The following is a 15,980-nucleotide window of genomic DNA, read 5'->3' as shown; positions in this document are numbered from 1 at the left end:
TCTTTTGCGCTTGCTTAGGTCACATGAAGACGTGCAAAAGAGAACAGATAATTTCGTTTTCAATGATCGAAGACAAAGTGTCGATGCAAATTAGAAAAAGGGTTTTTGCGAGGGCTCCCCGGCATAAGGAAAACAGATAACGGGGTCTGTTAATGTACAACAGTCCCTCGCTAGGGTTTTCCGTTCTCCCTCTCACCTCCCATCCAAGCGCTATACCGTTGGCCTCTAACTGAGCCGAAGCAAGGGCCTATCCCCTGTCCCCATGGCCACCAGGCCAGAGGGACCCGAGTTGAACTAGGTGGGTCCTTCTAGGTTGCTCCGTGGCTCTCAACCAGTCGTTGTCGAACTGAACCAACATGAAGGCATTCGCTACAACCATCTCATCAGCAAACAGGGCTCAAGAATGAAACGAGATGCCTCCAACTAGACTCAGCCCTCAAGATCCGCCGCCTCCCCAGCTACCCGCCACTCATGAAGGAGAGATGAACCATGTGGACATCATGCAGACTGGTCCTTTTTTTGGTAGCACCCCATTTCTACCCACCCACTTAACACAACTAACAGTTCATGGAAACAGTCTATTTTTACCTTCACCTACCCCGGCTGTCGGTCCTTGTCTGAGGAGCTGCTCAGAGATGGAACATTCAAAAGAAACCAACCAGAGCTCAAAAAGAAGACGACCACAGAAACATGTCGGTTTTTTTATCTGATGGAGAAGGAGATGCTTCAATTGAAGGCCGCCCTTGCGAAGAAACCGGGAGGAGCCAGCACCGACATCGACCCCAACATAACCTGGCCGGACGCGATGGACCTTGTAGAGGTGAAAATACAGCAGATGTAAACGGTAAGGTTTCAGTCACGCTTCCTGTTAATCTAGTTCAGGAATGCCTGAAAACTTACCAATCTCTAGAGCTCTTATTGGTCTATGTTATATGGAACAAGGCCACCGGCAGAAACCCTAAAATCATGGATCAAGAACAATTGGTCCTCCGTGGCTTGGTAGTCGAACATACTCAGTATTTGTTATGTGCACATTATATGTGCATATACTAGGAAGCTAATCCACCCTACGCATGTGAGCATGGGAGCATGGGAACATGCTCCCATGCTCTAGTGGGGCAAGGGTTAGGTCTAACCTTGGGTTGAGGTTAGGGTCAAGCAACCAAGGGTCACACATGGAAATGGAAAGTCAAGAGTCACTTGAGAACCCTCCTATATAATAGGGGCATGGGGCACTCTCAAGGGATGTTCTCTTGTGTAGAGCATTGTGTCTACTCTCTTGCCATTTCATGTTAGAGCTATGTGTTACTAGAGTGAAGTCATATCTCTTGGTGGTATGGGATACTAAGGTAAGGTATATGGTACTTCATTGTATTTATGTGTGCACCCTTGGGCTCGGGGGTGGTCATGTGGATGAGTATATGCCTAGTTTATGCATGTTTATACATAGTTATTAGGTAGAGAGATCTTTAGGGTTTTAACAGTGGTATCGGAATGGTCTCTAGTTAGTTGTTGATGTTTTTCTCCTCTTATTTTTCTCTCATTATTCTAAATTTTTAGTATTTTTAAGTAAATTTTAACATTTACTAAGCAAGAAATGTTATTTTTTGGTTTGTTTTTGTGGTCTATGCATTGGGAACGTCAATATGGCGGTCCAAATGTGGTGCTTCTCAACTTGGATAGATGTATCAACGTTGCGGGAAAATTACGTGAGTGGAAATGCTATTTTCTCTATTTTTTATTGGTTAAAATAAGCATTTTATAGATTTTTTTACCAAAATACCACACATGCTATTGCGGGAATTTTTTGGGTAGAAAGGATTCCCTAAATTTTTACAAAATTTAGAAAAATTTTCTAATTATTTAGAAAAATTTAAGAGCATGTTATGGTTAAAAAATACATTTTTAATGCATTTTTTTGCAAGTTTCCCGGCAGGCATGCTATCAATTTTCCGCTGAAATTCAGTAGGGGACAGCATGTTGATGCATCGGGTTCTCTCCCATGTGCGTGGCATTTTTTCCATCTCTCAAATCTAAATTTTCCTTCATTTTCTCTCTTGCATGGGAACACCTTTTTTAAGGTGGATTAATTAAAATTTAATGGGGCTAATTAACCCACATAGCTAAATTTGATTATCTCATAAAATCAAGATTATACATTTATCTCTCTGTGTTAACAGAGAAGATTAGAGAGGAAGGAGATGGTGGAAGGGAAAGAAGGTGTGGAGATGGAGAAGGGAATGCTCCCCCCTCTCCCTCTCGAATTCGCACACAGGGAGTGGGGCAAGGGTTAGGTCTAACCATGGGTTGAGGTTAGGGTCAGTGTTATTCTATTTTTAGATCTTTACTTCATCCAGAGTCCAAGGTACATTCCGAAGCTGGAGTGCATTATAGTCATTTAGTGCCAAAAAGAATAGTGGAAGAGATGCTATATCAAAAGAAGTTTCAAAAAATCAATGAGAAGCATGTGTCTTCTTTTATGAACAAGAACCAGCTTGATGCAACTCAGATGTAAGCAATGCTGGATGAGACTGGCATCTCTCAGAAAGCATATAGTATACTATTTAAGGCACTAGTAGAGAAATGTCAAAGTAAGAAGCATAAAGGTTCGTTACTTCCAAAACCAATGCAAGTAAAGTCTACACGCCAACATGTGAACTCAGAGGTGTTTGAGAAGATTGGTTCACCAATACATATTGAAGCAACATTCGTTGCTAAAGACAGAGAGGTACTCTTTAACCAACGCACCAATATTTTCTTTAATCTTGAAGCTTTGCAAAGGTACGGAGCTCAGTTCTTTGAGATTAGTCAAGAAGAATGTGAAAGAGTTCGAAAATTTGTTTTGAAACTAGATGAGTGTGAGATTTTAAAGAACAGAAAAATGGAGAGGGTTACTATCACTCTAATGAACAGGGCCTTAGATACATCAATTACAAAAGATGATGCAAGATATTTCAGTGTTCAATCGGAGAATAACATATTGCTGCTTGGATCTTTTGAGGTATCTTCTTTATCATTGAATATGACTGTGTATTACGTTAAAATAATTTAAACACAAAACTTGTATTAAACATGAGCTTCTTCTTAATGACGCAGGTGGATAAAGAAGACTTTGAAATTTTGCATTAGGTGTTTCATCAAACTACAATTCCATCACTGATTAGTGAGCAAAGAAATGGAAGGGCCCTTCATGTGCCTGGGTTCGGTGACTATAAAGTGGAATGGCACATGGCAAGTGATTTAAAGACTCTAAAATGCATGTATAACATAAGCAAAGGTGCAAATGCAAAGAGTCCATGTCTATATTGCATGTTAAGTGCCAAGACTTTAGATCATGTACTATGGAACAAAGCTCTTGATAGGCATTTAAAAGATAAATATTTCAAAGTAGTGCTTGATATTCCTCTATCCAAAGTGCACATATGCACATTGCATGCACTATGTAAAATTGTAGAGAAGCTGGTGTATTTGTACATATGCTTTGCATGGACATTAAAGCCTAAAAAAGAATCTCTAAAATCAATCAAAGTAATAGAAAAAGTGCTATCAGACATTGGCTTGCATGGGGGGAATGTTAAAATTGAGGAGGACGACAAGCGGTCTCGCAAGGGGGCAGCAAAGTACCAAGAAAACCATCAATAGGTGATGTGAAAGCTAAAAAAATTTTGTCATACTGCCTCAAAGACTGTCGAGATAAAAACAAGCAAAAGATGTTTATTCGATGGAAAGATCTACATAATGCAGTTAAGGACATTGGAAATGAAGGTTCAATCCAAAATCGGAAGGCAGATGTGTGGATTTCACTTGACAAGATCTTTGCATGGAGAAAAAGAGCTGGAGAAATAGTAAGATAAAAATTATTTGAAAACATATTAGAGACTTGGAGGAATGCAGGATGGAGTGGTCAACATGTAACTCGTTACATGGTAAGAACTTTAAAAATTGCTTTCAATCTCAATATTATGAGATCAACTAATACATACATCTGATTTTTTCTATTGTCATTGATTGCAGCATATACTATATAATCATACACCATATTTCGCAAAGACATACGATTCATTGTCAATATGGTCAACTCAAGGCATGGAGAAGTCACATTACATAGCAAGAACAGGTTACTTTAAGCACACTAGAAATGGTGGAGGCAAGAATCGAGCCAATAGTCTTTTAGAGTTACATCAATGGACTTACATGAATTGATTCACAAAGCAAAACAAAAAGACACATTCAAGTCCTCATCATTGACACGTGCAATACAAGCGACAATGTGCTTGGAAGCAGTCAACTGCGAGAGAGTGCCATCAGTTGTGGCGTCGCTCAAGAGTCAGGGTTGGGAGAAGGTAGTCTAGATGAGGTGGGCTTGATCTTCTTCAGTGGTCTTCCTTCTTCGTCTTCCTTTTCCTCTTCTTCCTCTTCATCTACCGGGAGATCTATTTTTGGCATCTGCAATGTTGTTGGAGGCAACAGTTTTGACTGGCTTTTTCTTGTCCTTATTAGATATCTTTTTCCATATGGATGCAATGTGTCTGGGTCTGTAATTCCCGCTACTACAATAGCATGTGCTATATATGACAGGTAGTAGGGGCATCTTAGTGCTTGGCAACCATACCCTTGGCCAAACACCCGCAGTGCAAACTGTTTCTCGACAAGCACCACCTTCTCAACATTTAAAGGCACTTCGTGTCCACCACAAAACTTGGATAGTACTTTGAATGCGAATAAAGGAAATTTTGCATTGTCTTTTGAGAACTCCTTGTGAAATATAATGATCTGCGTATTAAAATTGTAATCATCATGACTCATGCCACTCTCAGCATTTAAAGGCACTTCGCGTCCACCACAAAACTTGGATAGTACTTTGAATGTGAATAAAGGAAATTTTGCATTATCTTTTGAGAACTCCTTGTGAAATATAATGATCTGCGTATTAAAATTGTAATCATCATGACTCATGCCATTGCTTGGTATTGTCAATTTTAAGCAAGTGTCATAAATTGCGCGTACCTTTTGATGATTCAAATGTCTTATATATTGAGCGAGAGCAACATCCTTTCGATGACCTGTTGACTTCGAAGTGGAAGCTCGAGATGATCTTGAGCCTCTTGCTCTCTTCAAGAAATCATCATCATATACAAAAACCTGGTACCAATGTTATATGTTTAATTCACACAATCGACAAAGTCCACATAAATCAAATTCTTATAGTTTGAAAAATCTTCGGCTCTATTACCTGTTGATTTTCATCACCCTCAAGCATGGATCTTGTCCACAAAGGGATTGTGGACTTATTGTCTTCATGCATGCTTGGTGCCAAAAATTTGCCCATATCTGCCAAACCAAGACGGTCGCCAATTGCTGCAGCCTCCTCCTTGGAAGGCAATTGGGTTTCATATGTCCTAGCTTCATCAAACATCTTCTTTAATATCTCCTTGCCAGGAAGGTACTTGGAGTCCTGGACTGTGGAATCAGCTACTAGTAGATAATTGTCAACTCCTTCCTCTATCGAGCCCATGTCTGCTTCACTAAAATTTGCTAAGGCAACCAAGCAATAGTCTTCACGAATATTGAAATGTTGCATAATGTCTGTTAATAATACATAATCATCTTGGGTTGCCATAGTAAAGTTGGGCAAGGAAGGTAGTGACAACTCCCCCTGTTCATTCTCATCAGAAGGTGCTACATCGAAGGGGATAAGGGATGCATTAGCCTCAAAGGTTTCCTTTTCGGCCTCTGCCCTCTCCTCTGCTGGGTCTATAGCCACCTCTTCCTTGACCCCATCATCCTCGATTGGCACTTGAGTGCTTGCCAAAGTCACTGTCTCGGGCTCTGAGTCTTTATTAGTAAGAAGATGCAGAAAACAAAGAAAACCATAACTAAATTGGAGCAAGCGACACTTCTTTGAGTGTATTCGGCATTTCTCCTCTACTCTATTGTTGTAGCTGGGAATCTTTTCAAGATAACGGCTAAGCCTCCTCTTCATGACTTTGTGTGTTACAAAATCAGATGGATGAACATATCGTTCATCATCAGACATAACGATATTGGTAGAAACAGTGTCTTCATACTCCTACTCGCGGTCACTGAGAACAATCCTACAAGAATTAATGGCGTTCTCAAGAGAAAGTTCCTTGTTGAACATTGAAGACAATTCCGGGATATGCTCGTGGACTTGTGCATTGTACAAGAACATAAACAACTTTTCTGCACAAGACTCTTCAGCCTCGTCATCCGATTCGTAGGTAATGTCCAACTCTTTCGAAGACATGCCTAAAAAAACATTTCAGTCAATTAGAACATGCACACTTATTATACATGGGGTCATTACCTGGCGATAAGGATATTTGGATATACACATGCAAGTCCCCTGTCGCTTGGTACTAGCACTAAAAAAAGAACGGTCAGTATCAAGCGGTAGAGGGCTCACGTGAAATTCACGAGCCCATCACTGCTTTGGTATTGACCCCAAATTTAAAGAGACTTAAAGGGGTCAATAAGTTTTATTATTATTTTTAGATGAAGCCTTTATATATATTAAATAAAAAACATACAAGCGGCATATTTTACATTTTAGTTGTATTTTGTAAGCTGAAATAGTCTGTTTTCCAGGCCTGAAAATTTAAGGCCTGCGCTAAGCTTCAACTTGAAGGCCTATAAACTTACTTGGCCTTCATGTTTACAGATTTGCAACCCACTACTACTCTAGAAAATTTAAGGCCTATAAACTTACTTGGCCTTCATGTTTACAGATTTGCAACCCACTACTACTCTAGAAAATTTGATTTCAATTGAAACCTTAGGGAGGGAGAGAGGGAGGGAGGGAGAGAGAGATGGGCATACCTGTAGAAAATATTGAAAGCTTTGGCGATGGCGTTGGCGATGCAGAGGGACGACGATGGTGATGTCGATGGTGATGGTGATGCAGAGGGACGGCAATGTAGGTAACTCAACACAAATGGGTGTCTCAACTTATCACAGAGGCAGTTAACTTTGAGGATTTCCTATAAGACTTAAAGCTAGAAGGATTTTAGCATGCAAAGAAACTTTATGAAATAGTGAAAATTTCTAAAAATGTATGTCCCAAATTTCTTGCTTTGTTGGTTTTGAGAGGAGTCCAATGGGAATTTGGGTACGTTTCTCAAAAATATCCTCCCCGAACACTGCTCCCAAGGGAGATTTGGGACTTAAAAAACTAGTACCACACGAGGAGTTTTGGGACGTTATTGACTCATACCACTCGTGTGGACATTTAAAAGGTCGGCCACATTAATGATGCGTGAATATGGTATGTACTATGTGCTCACTCATCGACTTTCTTGTATGTGTTCATTTTTTTCACCTTAGTCTCCGACAAAATAGAGCAAGAGCCAAACGCCATCGTTGCTACATCCATTGTCCTTTGAGTCTCCGACTGCATTAGCCTCCTTAACGCCCCTCAAACTGAGCCAAATGCCATCGGCCTCTACATCCATTACAAGTATTTCACAGTTCTTTCAGACCCTTTATTAACATTTTGCTTCTTGTTTTGTGAATGTTGATAATAGTGTCTGTACAAAAAGCGCTCAGGTTTCATCGGGGTCCTTCTGGTCCCATATCGCTTAATACTGACCCCCTTGGCTCACGTTTCTCACAGGTCTAGTACCAAGCGATATTGGTACCTCTGGTCTCCTGAACTCTTGTTTGTTTCATATCACTTGGTCGTCCCAACCCCACTGTGAGTCATGGGGTTAGTACCAAGCGAAACAAAGCCCTCCGGGATCCTGTCTCCTTTACCGACCCCACTGTGAGTCATGGGGTCATTACTAAGCGAAACAAAGGACTTCGGGATCATGTCTCTTTTATATCGCTTGGTACCAACCCCACTGTGAGTCATGGGGTCAGTACCAAGCGAAACAAAAGCCTCCGGGATCGTGTCTCCATTATATCACTTGGTGTCGACCCCACTGTGAGTCATGGGGTCAATACCAAGCGAAACAAAGGACTCTGGGATCCTGTCTCCTTTATATCGCTTGGTACCTACCCCACTCTGAGTCACGGGGTCAGTACCAAGCAAACAAAGGACTCCGGGATCCTGTCTCCTTTATATCGCTTGGTACCGACCCCAATATGAGTCACGGGGTCAATACCAAGCGAAACAAAGGCCTCCGGGATCTTGTCTCCTTTATATCACTTGGTACCGACCCCACCGTGAGTCACGGGGTCAGTACCAAGCAAACAAAGGACTCCGGGATCCTATCTCCTTTATATCGCTTGGTACTGACCCCACTGTGAGTCACGGGGTCAGTATACCAAGTGAAACAAAGGACTCCGGGATCCTATCTCCTTTATATCGCTTGGTACCGACCCCACTGTGAGTCACGGGGTCAGTACCAAGCGAAACAAAGGACTCTGGGATCCTGTCTCCTTTATATCGCTTGGTATCGACCCCATTGTGAGTCATAGGGTCAGTACCAAGTGAAACAAAGGACTCTGGGATCTCGTCTCCTTTACATCGCTTGGTACGACCCCACTATGAGTCACGGGGTCAGTACTACCAAGTGAAACAAAGGACTTCGGGATCCTGTCTACTTTATATCGCTTTTGGTACCGACCCCACTGTGAGTCATGGGGTCATGGAGTTAGTACCAAGCGATACAATGTACTCTGGAATCCTGTTTCTGTTATATCGCTTGGTATTGACTTTTTTAAATGCGTTTCTCATGACTCTTTGTTTATTTGTTTAGGTGGCTCGTACCCAGACAACTGCTCGGAGGCTTGAAAGACTTACCGAGTCACTGCACAGGCGCAAGGCAGAACAAGGAGTTATCAAGCTCATAGGGCAGTTTTGCAGGAGCTTCGTCGCATTGAGCGACACATGCAGCCTGCAATATCCAAGCTCCCTTTCCAGAGGATTCTGAGGGAAAATTTGTAGCAATGGAGTATCGGCATGCGGTGGCAATCATCTGCATTATTATGTCTTCAAGAAATCAATGAGGACTAGATCATCGAGTTTTTTGAAGATGCTTACTTTCTCGCTGCTCATGCCCACCACCAACAGGTTGACAATCATGCCGAGGGATTTTGATACCCTTCGTCGATTGCGGTGCAGATACGACCAGATGCTTGTTCTTGTTTCTATAATAGGCGATCCTCAAATGCGGCATATCCTTATAGTTCCCCCCTCCATCCTCGTACAAGGCCATCTGACAGCTCCCTTGCTCCTCATGACAGGGACACTTGTTCTCAGAGTAGGTTGACACTTGAACACTTCAGTGATGATGCCCCTCAAGCAGAACCTCACAAACAACTAGAACCGGAGGCACAACCACAACCGAAGGCTATTGTAGCACAGCCACAACCCTCCGCTGAAGTTGAAATTGTTGCAGAAGAAGAAGAAGATGCAGACAGGATAGAGAGGGAATTAAGTCTGATTGAAGCAGACAATATCAGAGAATTGAGAGTTTTGGAGGCTGCGTGGCTTTTTCACTTCGGGGCCAAAGAGTTGTCACGCGTCTTGATGCATACGACTTAAATGTTTTGAGGAATGACGCATTCGAAATCACAGATAACATTTTCAATATTTTACTATGGTATGTATAGTATATACAATGCATGATTTACATAGTATGATGCATGACTGAGCTGCTGTAAGTACCAGTGGACTAATTCTTTGTTCTTTTCATTGTTTCCTTTAGGTATTGTATATTACTACTACCAGAAGAGGTCCAAAATTGTACATATGCTGTGGATCCTCTCATTTCCATGGCATTACAAAATGAAAGCTCAACATTTTTGAACCTTATGTCCTGGTTTGAACCAGTGAACCTCGACTTGGCAAGACTTGTTTTCGCGGCTTACCATGAAGAGTAAGTCTCATGTTAAGTTTAAAATTGACATCAAATATTTGGTAATCTATATGTGTTTTCATTAATAACACCTATGTCCTCTCTTTGTTTTTTTCAGCTGAACACTGGATTTTGATGTTGTACGATATTGAGCAAAACACATGTTATTTTGCTAACTTTGTTCAGCAATATCATGGCCGCATTAGAGAGTAAGTCCCTATTGACATTTCCCTCTTCCATAAGCATGTATATTTATTTAAGCACGATAAGCTGATGTGGGTTTTTGGACCTCTCAAATGTGCTCAAAAGTTTGTATATGCATTGGAACATCTCCTAATGGAGCCGAACCTTGTTCAATGCATGACATATCATAGGATAAGGGTGCTAGTCCAGCCAAATGATGTCAGTTGTGGATGGAGGATGGCCCTAAACGTGTATCTTTTAATAAAGAAAATTTTAGATATTCCTGATGTAAGTGATGTTTGTTAAGTAATGTTTGTAATGTAGACTTGCATAATCAAACATAGCTATAATGTCCCTAACAAAGCTTTTCTCTGTGTACAAGAAATAAGTCTGAATAAATATGCTCCCTTGCACGTAAAATAATTTAAGATAAAATCTGTGTACAAAGAATTATTTTAGCTATCCATGATCGTGCAGAAGAAGAGATCAGGAGGGCGGACGAATTTTCAAGGGAAGCTACAGAGAGAATACACCAGCGAGACGAGGAGCGGCAAAGACAAGTCCAAGAACGTGGCTGCCCTGAATGAGTATGACAGGCTGCAAGCGGAGGTGGATGAGTGGGTGGACTCCAGGAGGCAGGTCGGAGCTGCAGGTGGAGAGGGGAAGAGAAGAAACACTATGGGAAGAAATGGAAAGGCTGCAAGAGGAGCAAAATCGATGGCCCCTTCAATCCCAAGTGCATAGTCGACCTCTCAATCACGACGTTGCTCCCGTGTCCCTGACTCTTCTGATCGGTGTCACCATCATTAGACTTATATTTACATTTATAACATTAACATTAATTTTGTAAGAGACCTGACATTGTTTTGTAAGAAAAAAATCATATATACAATTGCTTTTGGAGTTACAATGTCTCAATACTGTCATCATTCAACGATTAATCAAGTGAATAGTATGAGAGATAGATTCTTTGTAGAAAGTTGTTTTCTCTTTTCGCCTTGGCACCTATAAAAAAGGGGTTTTGTTAGTGTTATATTACATAATGTTATGCATAGCATACTAAATGGTGAATGTAAATATAAATGGTTTACCTTTTTATTATCCATTGCAAATGTATAATCTTTTGGCAATTGTTTAATCTCCTCGATGTGTAAGGTCTTCTCTATTTTTAGAAAGAGATGTTTTAGATAGTGTGTTCAGCATTGTAAAGCAATTGCCCTTCCAAATATATCTCCATTATTAGAAAGAGATGTTTTAGATAGTGTGTTCAGCATTGTAAAGCATTTGCCCTTCCAAATATATCTCCATTATTAGAGGCGTATTCTCGGGATCTGACTCCAAACCTTGATCTAATGGAACAAGGTTGCCATCATTAACATAATGATATCTGGTGTAGTGAAAAGTTGCAAACTATTGACTTCTTCTCCAAAACAGAAATGATGCCATCTGTCTTTCTCCTGTCCCAACCATTGTCCAAAAAGTCCAGTGCCTTACTTGACTTGCAAATAAACATTGTTTCAAGAAGTATTTCTTATTTCTTCATCAAAGAAGAAGTCAACAAACACTTTGATAGGCATAAAAATAGTAAGCTTGACATTCTGTGTTGCAAAACACATGCCTTAAGAGACTTCTGTATGTCATGATACAACCTGATCCTATAACTTTCACTAGTTTGTGAAGTTGGCAATGACCAATCTTTGCTTCCAAATAATGGGAGGGGTAATGGAGTCAAACAACCCCATCCAAAAGACGTGTTTGGTTCTTAGTACTACATATCATAGAAAAATATACCGTGTCCTGCAAGATCTCTATGAGCTCTTCCTTTGTAAATTTGTTCTCCTACATATGCATGGAAAGCGTAAAAAAATCCCACTTATACTCTCCACTGGTTGCCAGTCTATCAATATCTGCATAAGACCAAATGATTAGACATTTTTAAAACAACAATTAGACACTTTTAAAATAATAAGGAGACATGATTGAATGGATAAAAAATTGCATAATAACAACAATTAGACACTTTTAAAATAATAAGGAGACATGATTGAATGGATAAAAAACTGCATAATAACAACAATTAAACACTTTTAAAACAAAATAAGCTTTGACTAAGATACTACTCACATTTTGGGACGATATCGTGGAAGATCAGGAGGAAATGTTTTCACCCTCAATTCTACATGCTAGAAAACATGTTGTATTAGTACCTCTATCACACGCTTGCTCGATTCACATACCTTGAGCTCTTTAACTTGTCCCTTGAATGGCTCCACAAATTCATTAGCATTTCTCCTCATCCTCTTTCTTCTGTGTAAAAGTACCCAGCTCTCGATTGTAATTGTAGATGGTATCCATGTTCCATCGTCTGTATTATAACTATTGAATACAGTAATAGCTGAAATGCTAGTACGAGGCTTTCTACAGGAGGTTGCCATTTTGTGTAGCAAAAGACACACGGAAGAAGAAGATGAGAGCTTAATTTGGAGAAGAGTTAGAAAAAGAAAGAACGACTATGTTGGAGACGTAGAAGATCAGTTTTGGGGGGAAACTTAGAGATTCTCTATCATCATTAACTACCACTATCTTTTAGCATACGTGCAAAGATTTGGTAGTATTATTTTATTATTATTTTACGTTGAGTAAATATTATTTTAAGATGCATTTTGAGCGTAATTTTACTCTATTTACTTGAATTCTTGCTTTAAAATGCTGAATTTCTCCGTTTACGAAAGCCTCCTCCTCATTGGTTGAGCGCCACTCTCTCTCTAGAACTAAAAGGCCCAAAATTGAGTCCAGATATCTCCTAATGTCAAGTGAAGACGAGGATGAAGAAGTCCTGAGCAGACAGCTCTAGGATAGTGATCTAGAAAAGGAAGTAGAAGACATGGACTTCCAGGATGCATCCAAAGTCAATCTAGACCCAGGCCCTTCTCAGGGGGGCAGAAGAAGAATCTCTCCCTTTAGAGAGCAGGAAGTCCCCCTCCTTGTCATTAGTAAAACATGTCATGAGAAACAACGGGAAGTCTAAGATTGACCACATTGCTTTGAAAAGAAGGCAATCTCAAGTAGGAGGAATGGTTTCTCTAATCCCTTCAGAGAAGAGACCTCAAGAGTCGTCGAACCCCCCCCCCCCCCCCAAAAAAAATAAAAATCAGAAGTTATGAGACTGAATTCAATATTTTATCATACAATACTAAAGGATGAATTGATGGCAATAGAGCCAGGGTAATTAAGAATTGGTTAACCCAAATTAACCTTCAAGCTATCATAATCTATTTCCAAGAAGTCAAAGCTACAGGCCCAACTGCTGAAAAAGAACCTGGAGCTAGTTTCCAAACAACATAACTGGTTTAGATACAACCAGAGGTGGTACTTCTATAGGGATTCACAACTCATGGATGCCTTTCTATATGAGTAATGAGATAGACTCCCTCAATAGATATTAATCTGCAACTATAGGACCATAATTTGATGGTGATTTCAGTATATGCCACAGGCCTGGCAAGCACCAAAGCTGATCTCTGGGAGTCTCTTTTACACTGTGTGGACCCGATCATTCTTGTAGGGGACTTCAATATGGTGGAATCTCCACAAGATAGGTTATCGAATTCAAGTCAAACTATAAGAGGTGCAGAAAGGACAAGATGGCTTGATCTGAAAGGCATGCACTCCCTTCATGACATGGCATACGACCATGACTTCACTTGGGGAAATGGGAGGCTTGGGAACCAACTGAGGAAGGCTCGGCTAGATCAATGCTACTCTTCAACAACCTTATGTAATAGCTTCCTGAACACCAAAGTGAAAGTTCAATATAGCATAGCCCTCTCAAACCACTATCTGATCCTCTATTCTTTCTCTTAGGAACCCAAAAAGTCAGGTTCGTATGGTTCCATACAAATCTTAAGTTGTTCAACTCCCAACTGTTAGGAGCAATCTAGACCAAACACTTCTCCCTCTCAAGCCTGGAGCTAGACGGTGAGAGATTCCCAAAAACTGCTTATTTATATTAAAAAGAAAGTTACCAAAATAAGGGCAAATAGGAAGCATCAGAAATTCTAGGAGCTCCAATCTCTGGAACAGAGAATAAACCAAGGTCAGCTCTTCCTCCAAGACCAATTGATTTCAATTAGACATCAGCTTAAAAAAGAGGATGAGATCCAGTGCAAATAAGTAAAATTGTTCTTTAGGTAATAATGGGCAGGAAAACTGGACAGAGCCTCTAAAGAGATGTTCAATATCGTGAAAAGGAAGGTAGCACAGTAGACCATATTCCAATGCTCAAAAATAACAATGGCAACTGTGCAGAATCGATAGTTGAAAACCTAGGAATAATCAAGATCACTTCTCCTATATTTTTGCTATCAGAAAAGCCCCCTTTAGAAGACCGATTTAAAGCCATGCAAACTATCTCAAAATGAAGGAGAAAAATGATCTCTAAGAGTGTGGCTGGAACCTTGGAGTTTGACCTCTCAAGAGGAGAGGTTGAAGAAGCCATTATGGCTATGAAAAATGGTAAAAGTCCTGGGCTTGATGGCCTGTTCACAGAGTTCTTCAAAGCTTTTAAACACTTACTTACTTCTCCCCTCCTTGAGGTCTAGAAGGAATCCATCAAGTTTGGAGCTCTCCCAATCTCCATAAATGAAGGGGTCATCAAACTTATCCACAAGAGAGGGGCTAAAGAAGATATAGCTAATTGGCGACCTATCACCATGCTCTCTACAACTTATAAAATATTTGCTAAAGCTCTAGCCAAATGCTTATTAGGTTATTTGTAGGAATGGATAAGACCTGAACAAAAACGATTTATGAAAGGCATATTCATTTTGGATGCCATTATAGCTCTCTGGGAGTGAGTTGAATAAGCCCAACAAACACAACAAGATTTTATGTTCTTCAAAATTGATTTTGACAAAGCCTATGATAGATTGGAATGGGATTTTGTTCTACAATCCCTCAAAGACATGGGACTGGGGCCCAACTTCATCAAAATGGTGCATGTTTTGTTTGGTAATGCAAGGGCCAGGATTATAGTGAATGGTACTCTAACAGAGTCCTTTGAGTCATGCAGTTCCATTAGACAGGGTTGCCCTCTTGCCCCATTGTTGTTTAACTGATGCTCTCGAGTGGTTGATTCAAAATGCAATAAAAGAAGGAAGGATGCAAGGAATTTCTATGCCGAATGGAAAGCAAACATGTCTTCAACAATTTGCTGATGATACGAATGGTCTCATACATAATGATGCAATATCTATTGTTACATTTTGGAGATGTCTGCAGGTTTCCTGCCTAGCTTTAGGATCAATTATTAACCATTCCAAAATAGGGATAAAAATGATGCTTGAAGAGCCCCCGCAGTGGCTAATGGACCGAGGCTGTACAGTTCTCCAGGAAGGACAAATATTCAGACTCCTTGGGATCCCAATGGGATTTAGAGTGTTTATGCATCAAAGATGGACTTGGATTCCTGATAAAATACAAAATAAATTTAGTAAATGGTATGGCATGCAACATAATTTGGCTGGTAGAATGGTTGTCCTAAAACACATTTTATTCCCCCACTGCCCTATACTTCTTGGCATGCTGGCGTCCCTCTAACTAGGGCTTGAAACAATTGGAGAAACTATGAAGAAATTTTTCTATGGTCCAAATATGCAGAAGAAGTTAAATTCCCCAAAGTGGCTTCGAATGTATGTACACAACCAAAAAATCAGGGGGGTCTGGGTCGCCAAATATCATAGACATTGTTGACCTATGGCAACCAAGTGGATTGTTCGAAGCTTTTATATGCCAGATGCTGATTGGGCAATTCTATTACGCCGTAATCTTGACTAATACAGTCTGGCAGAGTTCCCTAGGTGGAAAAAATTACCTTTGATGACGCTTTTTTTAAATCCAATCACCATCAAACCTCAGGGAAGTGCACTGGTTAAATCCATATGGCAAGCATGGAACAGATGCAAACTAGAAATT

The 15,980-nt window shown here is 40.3% G+C and overlaps 1 pseudogene; it reads left to right on the top strand.

Annotated features, from left to right (window-relative positions):
• The first annotated feature begins 690 nt into the window (after positions 1-690).
• Positions 691-3,642, top strand: LOC147606798 (uncharacterized; annotated as a pseudogene).
• The last annotated feature ends 12,338 nt before the right edge of the window (positions 3,643-15,980 follow it).

The sequence above is a fragment of the Cibotium barometz genome, chromosome 56 (assembly GCF_041138505.1).
Source record: "Cibotium barometz isolate CiBa-2024 chromosome 56, ASM4113850v1, whole genome shotgun sequence".
NCBI classification, from domain to species: domain Eukaryota; kingdom Viridiplantae; phylum Streptophyta; class Polypodiopsida; order Cyatheales; family Cibotiaceae; genus Cibotium; species Cibotium barometz.
This window is presented reverse-complemented; position numbering and strand designations above follow the sequence as displayed.